This window comes from Delphinus delphis, chromosome 17 (genome assembly GCF_949987515.2).
Source record: "Delphinus delphis chromosome 17, mDelDel1.2, whole genome shotgun sequence".
NCBI lineage: Eukaryota > Metazoa > Chordata > Mammalia > Artiodactyla > Delphinidae > Delphinus > Delphinus delphis.
In genome coordinates this window covers 33,250,161-33,264,969 of record NC_082699.1, presented here as the reverse complement: position 1 = coordinate 33,264,969, position 14,809 = coordinate 33,250,161, and positions in this window count along the sequence as shown.

The following is a 14,809-nucleotide window of genomic DNA, read 5'->3' as shown; positions in this document are numbered from 1 at the left end:
GTTCCTTCTTGGTATGTTTCCAAAGATGGGCCAGTGGCAGCAGGCCATTGAGCTCGATAGAAACCACAGCAGTTGTTTAGATCTTAGATCAATAGACTATTTTTTTTTTTTTAGGGAGGAGTATTTTATCACTGATATTGTTTACACTTGTCAGTTCATGAAGATAATAAACATTTAATCAGTCTTATTATTGATTTAAGATGTTCTGTATACAATGCACAACTTATTGTCTACAACCATGGTGAACTACTTCCACTGACCACACCCTCCTTTGCATTTTAGGGTGTTTGCACTGGTATTCCCTTTACCTGAAATCTCTCCTCTGAGTTTCATATGGCTTATATATTCACTTTTATCAGGCCTTTACTCAGATGCCATTTTCTTATTAAGGCCTCTGTTACTACTGTGTTTAAAATGGAAATCTTATTCCCATTCTTTACGTGATTGACATGAAATAGGAAAGGTTTCAAATTCAGAATAAAATGTTTTGTAAATATTTATGTTTTCTCAAAATTCAGATTGGTTTTATTCTACAGCTCCAATTTTATACCCACTTCTAAGAAATCGTAAAAGACAAACATTTTTATAAAACATTTGTGTTAAATCCAAATGGCTGTCAATTTACTTACATACCTCACTAGACACAAGTTAACCTTCAGACCTTTAACTTTAGAAATGAAGCTGAGATGAGACTATGTGAAGAATAAGGTATGTTTTGCCTCTCCTTCAAGAATTTTGATGCCACTTTCTATTATGGAAACTCCCAGAATGTATTGATACTGATAATTATGATGATAATAATTGAGTTAGTTACCATAGGCTAGATACATTTTTATATACTTTATTGAATTGTTGTAATAATACCATGAGACTGGTATTATTATGTCCCTATTACAGATGAGAAAAATGAGACCAGAGTTATCAAGTCATTGAACTAAGGTCACCCAGCTGGTAATTGGTTATTAGGGTTTTCACTTAGGTCTACTTCCATCAAAAGCCCTTGCTCTTAAATAGAGCACTATGCATCCCCTTCGTGGAAGCAAACATACCAGAAGACCGAAAGGTTTGTGTCAATAATATTAGAATATTAGGATGGAGTAAACGAGAACACATCTATATTCAGTTTAAGGTGGAAAAACAAAAAGTGAAGTCTTTTGTTCATTGATTTGGGACTAGCAGTGCAGGGGTCTGTGAACTATAGTCTATTTATTGATGATAGGACCTACAAATGTTAGTCATTTGGCAGGTAGAAATACAGCTCCTGATCCAATGTTAATGTAATAAATTTAAATGCTACTAAACATTACTTTGGTAACTGCAAACCAAAGGTCTGCAGTCATTTGCATGTAATGTATAAATAAGCATTTTGACTTACATGTTGTCACAAGCATAAATTCAGTTTACTCTTTCTAAAAGCCAGAACTTGGCTATGAACATTAAAGATGACTTTTATGACCGTGTTAATCTTTCCACCTCATATTTCAATTTTTATGAGAACTTTATTACTAAATAATATATCTCCATGCTCTCCTTTTGTAGCACTACTGCCCATTACTTGCCTAAACTATACTCTGTCATTACTTTTAGCAGTTTTATGCCTCATATACTGTACAGCCTGTGATGATTGTCTTTCTAATAAATTCTTCATCACTTTCAATATAATCATCTGCATTGCAGCTTCATTAATCTCCTTTCATTCAAAGATCCAGGTAGGCAGCATCCCGCTGAGTAAAAGGTTTTAAAAAACCTAATTGGGCCACAGGAACCTGCTTCTGGGCTTTAGTCAGTGTCATGAAATATTGCAGCTACTAATATAATACTGGTGGCTTTTGAATAACAGATTAATTAGGAACATCCTTATGTAGAGAAATAAATGGAGTGTTCATGACATGATTTTCACTGCAACAATAAAATGCAAAAACTCAATACTCAACCAAGTTTAAACCTATCCTTGTTACCTTGATGTGTGCAGGTTTCGGAGACTCAGAAACACACTCCTGCCAGAACCTCTTCATTTAAAATTAACTCATATACCTGTGGCTCCATCTACCACAGTAATTGAAGGTAATGTACTCACAGGTTTTGCCTTCTATCTCAGCTACCCTAGTTAATTATGGTCATTGTTTGGGGCAGAATCCCTTATCATCTAAACTGTGTGTGAACTGACAACCAACACTCCTCTTTCTTTTCCTTCAGGGAGTATCTTGATGATGTTTGGGGAGAAGGCCAAGACTACCATAATCTAATAGACAAATATTCTGAAATTATTGACTGTCATAAATGGGAAGGGTGATAGTATCTCCAGCTCTAAATTAGAAAATCCATGAAGAAGAAAGAAATTCCATTGATGGGGGAAAATCTAGGAGTGGGTAGGTACTGGCAAATCAGATGTGATAATATTTGGGGGTAAACCCAAACTGACCAAATGATCAAGGGGATTTTTCATTAAAAAATCAATGCATGGTATGGATATATATACTGAGTTTTAATATCTGCTTAAGAGGTGACTTGGTAAGGAAAATCCCATTTAGATTTTGTAGAGCTTAACTAAGACTTAAATAAGAATTTAAAACTAAGAATTTTAAGAATCTAACTAAAAAAGAACTTTAGCCAATTAGGCTATTATGTTGTAATTTTAAAATGTGAATGTGACACCAGCAGTCAATTTGATAAGTAAATCATGGCATAGTTATGCATAGAATACTATAAAAATGAGAATGAACAAATAATATCTCTGTACAAGAATATGGATGAAGATCACAAATGTACTGCTGACCAAAAGGAGCCAGACCTGAAAAAAGATATACTATATTATTCCATTCACATAAAGTTCAAAACCAGGCAACGCTGATTGACTCCTTCAGCCCCAGATCCTGGAAACCGCTTATCTGATTTCAACCCCTATACCGTAGTTTGCCTTCTATAAAATGTCATACAAATAGAATCACATAGTGCTTAGATTTTTGTATCTGGCTTCTCTCACCTACAATAGTGTTTTTGAGGTTGATCCATATTTTTGCATATATCAGTAGTTTGGTTCTATTTATTGCTCGTTTAACTCTGTCTCATTGCTGAGAATCTTATCGTATGGATGTGCCATGTGTTATTTATCTATATATTTACCTGTTGATGGATGTTTGGCTTCATTCTAGGTTTTGGCTACTATGAATAAATCTGCTCTAAACATTTGTGGGGACGTGTGTTTTCAGTTTTCTTTGCTAAATACCCAGGGCTTGGATTGCTGGATCATATGTTTAACTTTTATTTATTTATTATTTATTTATGGCTGCACTGCTTGGCTTGTGCGGTCTTAGTTCCCCGACCAGGGTTTGAACCCACGCCCTTTGCAGTGAAAGCGCAAAGTCCTAACCACTGGAACTCCCGGGAATTCCCTATGTCTCCCTTTAGAAGAAACAGCCAAACTCTTTCCCAAAGTGTTACATTTTGCATTTCCACCAGAAATGTATGTGTTCCAGTGGCACTTCACCTTGTAAACTCTTTGTATCACTTGTTTTTCCTTTGTGTGTTTGTTTTTTTAAGCTACTTTTTAAGCTGTGTAGTGGTATCTCATTGTGGTTTCAATGGAAATTTTCTTAATGAGTAAAATTATTTTAAGCATATTTTCAGGCAATTATCTGCCACTCACATTTCTTCTTTGGTGAAATATCTGTTGAAATATTTTACCCATTTAAAAAATTGTGTTGTTTGTTTATTATTGTGGGAAATGTTTATATACTTTAAATCAAAGTTATTTAATGGATAGATATATGTTTTGTAAATATTTTCTTTTTTCCCTCTTTGTTGTTTTATAAACTATGGCCTTTTTTCTAATTTTAGTACTAATAATTTTTTTTTTTTTTTTTTTTTTTTTTTTTGCCGTACATGGGCCTCTCACTGTTGTGGCCTCTCCCATTGCGGAGCACAGGCTCCGGACGCGCTGGCTCAGCGGCCATGGCTCACGGGCCCAGCCGCTTCGCCGCATGTGGGATCTTCCCGGACCGGGGCACCAACCCGTGTCCCCTGCATCGGCAGGCGGACTCTCAACCACTGCGCCACCAGGGAAGCACCACAAATATTATTCTTGTTTTGATCCTCCCTCTCCTCTCACCACTTAAAAAGCCAAAAGCCATTCTTAATTTGCAAAACTAAGCTGCACAAAAACAGATGGTGGGCTGGATTTGTCTTGCAGGTCATAGTTTGGATTCTAGAGTTTTATTCTGACATCTGCACTCTTACTCAAGTTGTTTCCACTGCATGTCTTGTCTTCCTGGCTTTCTTTCACTCTGACCCTCTTCAACAGCTCTTCTATTCTTATCCCTTCCATTGAGTTCTGCCCACACCTTTTGGTGGATCTCCTTCACATACTGACTTCTAGTGGCTCTGCTCTTTGTTAGATGGAGGACCTTGGGCAAATTATTTAATATCTCTTAGTCTCAGGTTTCTCACCTGTAAGATGGAGATAATACTAGTACCTACCTCAAGGTATTCTGTGTGTGTGTGCGTGCGTGTGTGCGCGCGTGCGCATGCACACACACACATTAAATGAGATAGTGCATATAAAGCACTCAGCACAGTGTCAGATATACTAAGTGCTCACTAGTGTTATTTAATGTTACTTAAGTTAAGCATTTATGTTGTTTAAGTGTTTTGTATGTAATAGTTTTGTTCCTTCATTTGAAGCTTCCCAGATGCTAATGTTTTTTGTGTTCTCACAACAATAGCCTAGGGCTCTATTTAAAGCAGGTGCTATAAATATTGAAAGTACAAAATGAGTTAAATTTAAGAAAGCTAAACATTTCCAGAAATAGTTATATGGAAGGTAGGAATCATAGCAGCAGCCCAGGCCACACCTACTGCTGGAAACTATAGGGCAGGCTTGTATGGCATTCTCAGGCTCTCAGTATGGTGCCTCTTCAAATTCCTGTTCAGCTGGGGAAAGGTTAAGCACTCCTCGTGGGAGAGGCAGACCCACCCCCCTCAGCTCTTAGCCCTTGACAAGAACACTTCCCATCTAGCCCCAAGCTTGTTCACCTCCCCCAACAAGTCAAACTCAGAGGCTAACCAGACGCCCCACCACCACCACCCCTTCTTACCAGGCATTTAACTACCACCTTTACACACCCTTGTGGGATCTTACCATCTCCAAGTGACTTTTTAACCTATTCCTCTCAACCACATGTCACATTCTTCATGGAAGGAGTTTCGATGAATACAGCGTTTTCTGTCTGGATACATTTCCTATGATAACTCAGCGCTTGCCTGCCTCTTAACCCAGCTCAGTGTGCACTGATCAGGTTGCTATTGGGTTTTGGATAAAAACCTTTGCTCCTTGGGAAGGAGAATTGCAGTGTCTGTCTTAGATTTAGTCCTCTGGTCCGGCATACGGAGAGAGGGATCTGAGGCAGAGTTGAAAGTGTTTCAGAAGATGCTCTGAGAGATACTATGGTAAACTGCTGTTTGGATATAAAAGAGGGACACTGGATTGGGTGAGAGAGGCATCCTCTGCACTTCTGGATGGTTCTTCTGTGCCTGAGAGCTTGCAGGGTGGGTACAAATGTGCCACTCTGTCTGATGGGAGGGGACTGACAATGGGCTTCAGACGCATGACAAGGTGCCCTCATGCAAGTTTGCACAGAGAAGGCCTTGTCCACTGGGCATGAAACCTGGTAGTGGAGAAACCACTGGTGTGGAGAGTGTGTGGACAGTAGGAACATGGACTTTGGTGTCAGATGCTCTACCACTTAACTAATAATTGTGGACTATTTCTCTGGAAATCGAGATAATACTTACTATATAGGGTTGTTGAAAAGATTAATACATGTAAGGCATGTGGTAAGTGATGTTAAATTATAAGAGACATGGGTCAGTAACATATGAGATATTACTGGCAATGTGACCCCATTTGAATCTATGAAGAGTGGTCTGGCGTTTAGACACATGAGTCACATGTTTCCATGTGCCTTGGGTGGCCATGAAATTAAGTGGTCTTTTTTCTCTTTTAAAAACCACATCCCTTTAATAGAAAACTGCAGCAAACACCATGCAATATGTGAAAAGGGCCACTTATTTATTGTCACTACATGTCAAAAACCAGCTGGACCATTTTCTTGTAGCAGATGTTTGCCAAATTAACTTTGGAAACAGAATTCATGTAGGGTATTTCTGTTAGCACAATGAATGCAACTAGGACACATACAGATAAATTTTTGAAAACATTTTTCAGGAAATGTCAATACCCTCTTAATTTAAATGTCAATACCCTCTCAGGAAATGTCAATTTCCTTTCAGGAAATGTCAATACCCTCTTAATTTAAAAGAAATTCATTTACAAATGATCTGCAATTCAGAACAGCTTTAAAAATTTGACCATGAAGACTTAAGAACATTTAATTTATGTTGTTTGTGGTAATGGTAATTATTAAGTGTGATAATGTGCTTTATAATAAGAAATATATATTTGGTCATTGTCCTATTCCTGGCACAGAGCTCCTAAAATCCTCCGAATTTTCTGTGAAGAGAGCAATAAAGGTGTCTTTTGTTATGTTAATGAGGTTGCTTTTGAAAAGCTCCTAAGGATGGGGGCTGGCTGCCAGTGGAGGCAGCTGTGTGAACAGAGGGTGGAAACTTTCAGCCCTGCCCCTCAACCTCCTGGGAGGAGAAAGGGTCTGGAGACTGAGTTGAATCATCCGTTGTCAATGATTTAATCAATCATGCCTATGTAATGAAGCCTCCATAAAAACCCCAAAGAGTGAAGTTTGGAGTGCTTTTGGGTTGGTGAACATGGGGAGACTTGGGGAGAGTGATGTGCTTGGCGAGAGCATGGAAGCTCCAGGCCCTTTCCGTATACCTTGCCCTATCTATGTATCTCTTCCATCTGGCTGTTCCCGAGTTACACCCTTTTATAATAAATCAGTAATCTGGTAAGTAAAACATTTCTCTGAATTCTGTGAGCCACTCCAGCAAATTAATTGAACCCAGAGAGGGGTTTATTGAAACATCCAATTTATAGCTGGTTTGTCAGAAGCACTAGTGACAAACTGAACTTGCATCTGAAGTGCGGGGCGGGGGGCAGCACTCTTGTAGGACTGAGCACTTAACTTGTGGGATCTGATGTTATCTCCAGGTAGATAGTGTTAGGACTGAGTTAAATTGTAGGACACCCAGCTGGTGTTGGAAGACTGCTTGGTGTGAGGAAAAAACCCACACAAATTGGGTGCGGAGCCTTATTAAGAAATAGAGTTATCTTCTGTTGATTCATAAGGAGTGTCTAATTCTTTTTCATTCACAAACAAGCTGTGCCAGGACCTGGGAATAAAAAGTCTATTAAGAATTAGCCTCTGCATAAATTGTAGCAATATTTTTTTGGATCTGTTGACTAAGGCAAAGGAAACAAAAGCAAAAATAAACAAATGGGACCTACTTAAACTTAAAAGCTTTTGCACAGCAAAGGAAACCATCAACATAACAAAAAGATGACCTACTGCATGGAGGTAAATATTTGCAAATGATATGACCCTTAAGGGGTTAATATCCAAAATATACTAAGAGTTCATACAACTCAACATCAAAAAAAAAAAAAAAAACCTGATTAAAAAATGGGCAGAAGAACTGAACAGACATTTTTCTAAAGAAGACATACAGATGGCTAACAGGCACATGAAAAGATGCTCAAAATCACTAATCATCAGAGAAATGCAAATCAAAATCACAATGAGGTATCACCTCACACTTGTCAGAATAGCTCATCAAAAAGACCACAAATAACAAATATGAGTGAGGATGTGGAGAAATGGGAATGCTTCTACACTGTTGGTGGGAATGTAAATTGGTGCAGCCACTGTGCAAAACAGTATGGCAGTTTCTCAAAAATCTAAAAATAGAACTGCCATATAACCTAGCAATTCCACTCCTGGTTGTATATCTGAAGAAAACAAAAACATTAATTCAAAATGATATATGCATCCCAACATTCATAGTGGCATTGTTTACAATAGCCAAGATATGGTGGTAGCACCCTAAGTGTCCATCAACTGATGAATGGATAAAGAAGAGGTGGTAGATATACACAATGGAATATTACTCAGCCATAAAAAAGAATGAAATTCTGCCATTTGCAACAACATAGATGGACTTGGAGGGTATCTCACTTAGTGGAATAAGTTTGACAGAGAAAGATAAATACTGTATGATATCACTTATATGTGGAGTCTAAAAAATAAAACCGATTTACAGAGAACAAACTAGTGGTTACCAGTTGGGAGAGGGTTGGGGGGAGGCATAAGATAGGGTAGAGGATTAAGAGGTACAAACTACTCTTTATAAAATAAATAAGCTACAGAATATATTATACAGCACAGGGAATATAGCCAATATTTTGCAGTAACTATAAATGGATTACAACCTTTAAAAATTGTGAATTACTATGTTGTACACCTGAAACTTATAAATCAACTATAAGTTAAAAACAGAAAGAAAAAAAAGAATTAGCCTCTACCCTCAGGGGTCTTTCAGTCTAATTGGGAATCAGGTAAAGTAACACATCCAGTGTGGTAAAGGACTAAGATTCAGGTGTGCCTTGTGTCCTGTGGAAGCCCAGACTGAGGGGCCAGGGAACACTTCTTGAAGGGGTGCAACTTGAGAGATGAGGGAAAGTTTGCAAAGCAAAAAGCATGCAGGGCCTTTCACTCAAGCTGACAAATGCAGAAAGCAAGTGTTTACCTAGGGAAGCCTGAGCTCTGGCATCCTGAGTTTCCACCACTATCCACCATTACGAACTCTGAGACCTGGCAGGCTTAGTACCTTTCTAAGGTCTGGCTACTTTTCTGACCAATGGGGAATTGCTCCCAGAGCCAGGTGATCACGGGGCATCTTTTGGCCGCCTCTGCAAAGACCGCCCTGGGCAGCAGAGGCGCGTAGGAGCTCCCTTCTGGGAGGCGGTGGATGTTCTCAGGCGCTAAGCTGGTGTCCGGCTGGGCTAGGCGGAGGACGGGTCTGGAGACAGCGCCCGCCAGTCTCCCAGGCAGAGAGCACTCCCTTAAGGCCCCAGATGTGTGTCAAATCAGAGGCCTGACCTCAGGCCGAAGCTGCAGGACAAGCAGACGAGCCTCCCGACCACAAAGTCTGGGCGCCCAGCGGCTGCTCCGCACAGGGCCCTGGAGCAGGTGAGTCCCAGCACCAGGCCCGGAAAAGCTGTTTCTCACGTCGCTACAGCCTTGTGGGTCTTGGGCATAAGAGTCCCTTGGTTTTCAAAGCTAGACGTTTGGGGGCTCGCCTCTCAGGTGCAGGTCTTGGAAGTTGGGGTGCCTGGTGTGGGGTTCAGATCCTTTGCTCCTCGGAGACACTCTGGCTGTTGAGTTCCCTCCTGACTGGGGCGGGGAGGGGGCGTGGGGGAGGAGTAGGGGTGGCGTTTATGCCGAGACTGAGTCCCAGCGCTTCCCACATGCTGCCTGTGGGCCTTCTCCTTGGCCCCATTTATAGAAGTTGCTCAGTTTTCAGGTTTTTTCAGAGGAAGTTGTTCTATTTGTATCTGTAGATTCAGTGTGTGTGTTGCCATCTTGAACCTGAGTTTTAAACGGAAGTACTTAATCATATATTTTTTAACAAAGTCTATAGTAAATCAATATTTCTGTCTTCCTCCTGAACAAGATTAGTATTTTTAGAATGCTTTAACTTCGTTTAAATACTCCTCCCATGGTCTGCTGTGAGAGGCTTTTCCATCTTCTGTGCCATTTTTATCTAGTATTTTAATTCCATTTTGTTTTTCAGTACAAAAAAGTTATCATTTATGTATTTTTTTTAAAAAGTAGACTATTTTTTAGAGCCGTTTTAGGTTCATGGCAAAATTGAGTGGAAAGTATTGAGAGTTCTCATATACCCCTTGCCCCCATCCTCATTATTTTTATAGTCAGTTCTTACTTAAATTTACCAACAGGTGTTCTGTTTTTTTGCGTCCCATTGCTCCATGCATCCCATACCTCCCTTCTGAATTTATTTCCATTAATGTGATGTGAACCTTTATTATAATTTCTAGGAATGCAAAATAAATATATCTGTAGTTTTTCAGGGGTGAAGAACTTATAGTTGTTGGTTCTGTGGGCTGAGTCATTAGAATTCCTGTTTTTTTTTTTTCATAGTTTAGGTGAGTGAGGTCATCTACATGGATATTCTTTTGAGAGTACCATGCATGCCTGGGATGCGAGACCTCCCATGAGATGTTTTTTTCTGTTTGCCTCTGTCCACACTCAGTAGTGTTCATGAGTCCCCCATCAGTTTTTGTTTTAAATAATTTTAGACTTAACAGAAGAGTTGCAAAGATAGTACAGGAAGGTCCCACATACTGTTCACCCAGCTTTTCCTATTACTGCAGCCCTTAGCAAGCCTACGATTGGCCTTCAGCAATTTGTTAAACATTTCTAGCTCAATTCTTCCTAATGGCTTATGTGGTGTCCAGAGGTGTTTGTCCCAGCCAGGCAAAGGCCTGGGTCCTGTTTCTTCCTGTGGATGCCTGTTTTTCCTCAGATTCTGGGTTGGTTATTGGCTCCGTGACCTCCGCTTTCTGATGAGTTCATGAAAAATTGTTAATTTGCCGTTTGTCTAGCTTGTTCCTTGTTGTAAGTGTGAGTGTGATGCTTTCCAAGGCTATGTCTCCAAGTGGAACCAATTTTGGCGTTACTTTCTTCTTCTAATTTCTGTACTGCTCAGGTGATGCAAATTTGGGACCTGCACTGGCGGCCAGCACAGCTTCAGTGCTGCTGGCACAGTTGGCTATCCGTGTGTTGCAATCCTGGGTTAGTAAGCCGAGATCCTTTGGTCTCTGCTTATGGACAGGTAGGTGGGTTTTATTTTGCTTTTTTTTTTTTCTTTATTTTTGGTTCTACCTTTGTAGAAAATTGTGGTTACCAATGACTCCATGGGGATTTCCCTGAAGATAGAAATGACCTAAAAGAATACCTTTTCTTTATTTAGTGTTTTCTGTTTTCTAAGATACATGGGGGCTTCCCTGGTGATGCAGTGGTTGAGAGTCCGCCTGCCGATGCAGGGGACATGGGTTGGTGCCCCGGTCCGGGAAGATCCCACATGCTGCAGAGCAGCTGGGCCCATGAGCCATGGCTGCTGAGCCTGCGTGTCCAGAGCCTGTGCTCCGCAACGGGAGAGGCCACAACAGTGAGAGGCCCGCGTACCGTAAAAAAAAAAAAAAAAGATACATGGACTGCCTATGCACCTCTGTGGCACTTTCCATATAATCTGATCTCCATGTGATTTTCTTCTATTTTTTTCTGCTTCCATTTGTTTTGCATATATTAGATTGGAATCACTTTGAATAAAGAGGACATAATTTCTACTCTTGTACACCATGTTAGTGCTGAGCATGTATGTTCATTCAGCAAATATTTTCTGATCCCCTGCTGGGTGCCACAAACTATTCTAGGACCTGGGTGTATAGTGGGGAGCAAGAAGAAAATTTCCTCGCTTTTTAGTATTGTGAGGAGTCAGACACAGAATAAATACGTAATTACCAACTATGATAAAGAAAAGTACATGGTGCTCTGAGACCTAGTTTATGGTGGGGGCTCAGAAAGACTTGTCTGAGGGAGTGACTTTTAAATTGAGACTTCCAGGCAAATAAGACTTATGGGAAGAGTGGGAGGGAACAGCATCACAGACAGCGAACAGCATATGCTAAAGTATTTTGGTGGCAAAGAGTGTGGGGCATTCAGAGAACTGAGCAGTCAGTGAAGCTGGAGTGAGTGAGGAAATGAACCTGAAGGAGTGGTCAGAGGCTGGAAGATACAGGGTCTTGAAGGAGTTGATACTTCATTGTAGTTTTGGCAGCCATGGAAGGGTTTTGCTCTAGTTTACATTTAAAAACATTACTCCGGATGCTGGGTAGAAGACTGATAATAAGGGAAAGAGAATGGGAATAAGCTGATAATCTGGGTGGTCCGGGCAAGAGAGTACAGTGGCCTGAACAAGGGTAGGAGCAACAGGGATTGAGGGAAGAAGGACTCAAGGTACAGTCTGGATGTGGAAGGGGCAGGACTTGATGATGCTGTGTTTGGGGGAGGGGTAGTTGGGAGGCAGAGGAAAGTATCAACCAATGCTTTCAAGCTGATTTATTCACTTCCTCTGCCCACTCAAACAAGGGAAGAAAATTGTCATGTGAGTCTCTTTTTTCATGATTTTCACTGAGCAGAAACCTGCCCTATAGCCACCTAAGTCTGGTTTGTCTTACTCACTGTGTTCCATTCTACATTCTGTCTTGTCTAGTGGGATTTTCATTCTCAACTGGATTACTAGCTGTTTGGGGGTGAGGCAGGGCAGGGGGAAGGACTATGTTGCTTTCATCTCCCGTCCTATGTAGCACTTAGCACAGTCCTTTGCTCAGATGCTGAAAATCATTTTTGAAATATACATTTCTTTTGAGCAATGTTTCTTCAGTTGGACAAGAAAGATTTCACTTTCCTTTGGACTTAACCCTTCTTTCAGTTTCTAGTCCATTGGTAAACTATGGTGCACGTGGCATATGGATTATAAATTCAAGTTAATTTTTCCTCTGCTCTTTGCTTTTAATCTACAGTAGAATCGAGTTGCTGGACCAGCAAAAAGCCAAGTGCTTTATCCAAGCCTGGTATTTGTATTTGTGAGGTGAGCTACTGAGAAGCACATTGAAGCATTTTGCACATATGTTTTTCTCTTTTGCCTCTGTGGTAACACATTTTCCTAGCTGTGCTTTGGATTTTTCCCATTTCAGTTTTGAAATTTCCACATGGGGTTTAGCCACTTGGTGAAGTGCTCTCAGCTTCCCTGCTCACCATCAGGTTGGCTTCAGCAGTGAAACCTTTGATATCTTTCTGTTTTTCTGAGCTTGGGTTTACTGCCGCACTTGCTGGCCTCTGGCTTTATTTCTTTCCCAGTATTTTATAGTTGTAACATATGGGCTTTTCCTTTCAACAGTTCTCTGTCCTCAGGGAAGCACTCCATCTTGTCTGTTCCATGGTTTTCCTTTCAACAGTTCTCTGTCCTCAGGGAAGCACTCCATCTTGTCTGTTCCATGGTTTTTGATTTTGACTCTGTTGCTACCCAGCTGTGACTATTGCAGCTTGAATCACAGCACCCCAGAGCATGAACCACTTTTCTTCAGTTTGCCTGTTTCTCATCTTCTCTGCCCTGACATTGTTTCAGACATAGTTTTTAATTCGGTGGAATTTTTCTCATTATTTTATTTCTTAGTTGCTGATTCCAGTCTGTCTCTTTAAAATAAAGCCGATTCTGTTAATTTCTTTCTTTCTTTTTTTTTTTTTTCTATTTAGCAATGTGGAGATTGCCACTGCTCTTGACAGCTGCTTTCCAATACGTCATTACTCAGCCTTGGAAGTAATTTTAGAATGTTGTGTGCCCCTGACTGTGGAACACCGCATTACCAAGGTCCCGAGTGTGGCACATCTGAAGGTGGGGGTGACCTGAAGAAGAATCTATGACATTCGTACAGTGCCGTGCAGTTTACAAGGGACCTTTAAATCTGTGGTCTTGTTTAGTACTCACAATAAGCCTAGGAGTGTGGCAGGGCATTATAATTTCCTGTTTTAAAGTGAAGGAACTTGAAGATCATAAAGTGAAGTGTTTTCCCAATGTCGCCTAGCTAGAAGGTGATGGAGCCAGACTTTGAACTTATGTCCCAACAGTGTCTTTATAATATAGGAACTTTTCAATATCATTTAAATTTCAGGCTGGGATAATCAGGGTAGATTTCAGGCACAATTGGATTCAGGAACTCAAACAATGTTATCAGGGCTGAGTCTTGCTCTTGGCTCTGCCTTCCTCTGAGTTAACTTTCTCTTTATCCAGGCTCTTCTTTTGGGGGGCACTGTGGCTTCCAGTAGCTCCAGGCTAATATCCACCAATCTGGGGGAAAGGAGAACATTCCTCTCCTGCAGAAGAACAGTGTTTGCTTTGCATTGTCCTTAATTGAGTTAGTATTTATCTCTGAGTCAATCACTATTATTAAGAGGGTTGTGATGCTGATTGGACAGGCCTGAGTCCTGAGTCACATGACCTCTCCTGCTGTTCGAGGTGTGATCAACTGGGCTTAAATCATGTGACAGGAGAGTGGGTGGGAAGTGGTTCCCTAGAAGAAAATTGAGGTATTGTTACCAGAATAAAAGTGAATGCATGTTGGGCAGACAAGACATGAGATGTCTTCTGTGCTAGATATTTTCCATTTGCCCCTCAGGTCTGCTCACCGCTCTGCTCTGTGCCCCAGGAATCTAACTTGTATAAAGTGCTTTGATGCACTCCCTTTCCCTCAAGTTTCCAATTACATTTAGCCAGTGAAAACCTCTGGCAGGAGATTAGAGTCAAGGAGAAGAGTGAGGGAGGGGTATTTATTCCACCAAGCCCTGTCCTGTGAGGCTGCCCTCTGAAGCTGAAGGTTACAGCTCCTGCCAGGCAATCCTCTTTACTTGGCTGGCCCTGTATCCAGTTCTGCTAACTGCTTTCCTTGTTCGTTCAAGCCTGGAGTGGTAATACCCTGGGGTATTGTACAATCCCTTTTAGTTTCCCTACCCTGTGCTCACACTTTTGTAAATGGTCCCTTTGTTAAACTGTCCTCAAGTTACTAAATTTCAGTGAGCCATACCTTTCCTGACAGGACCTGATTGACCTCTACAGGTAGGAAAGTAAAAACTCAATGCATCCACATTAAAAATGATTTGGAGCTTCTGTGGTGTGAGGTTAGGAGTTGAGAAGATTTAGTGGGCTATGAAAAGTATGATCAAGGTAGGTGTGAAGGATGGCCACAAGGAAGAGGGAG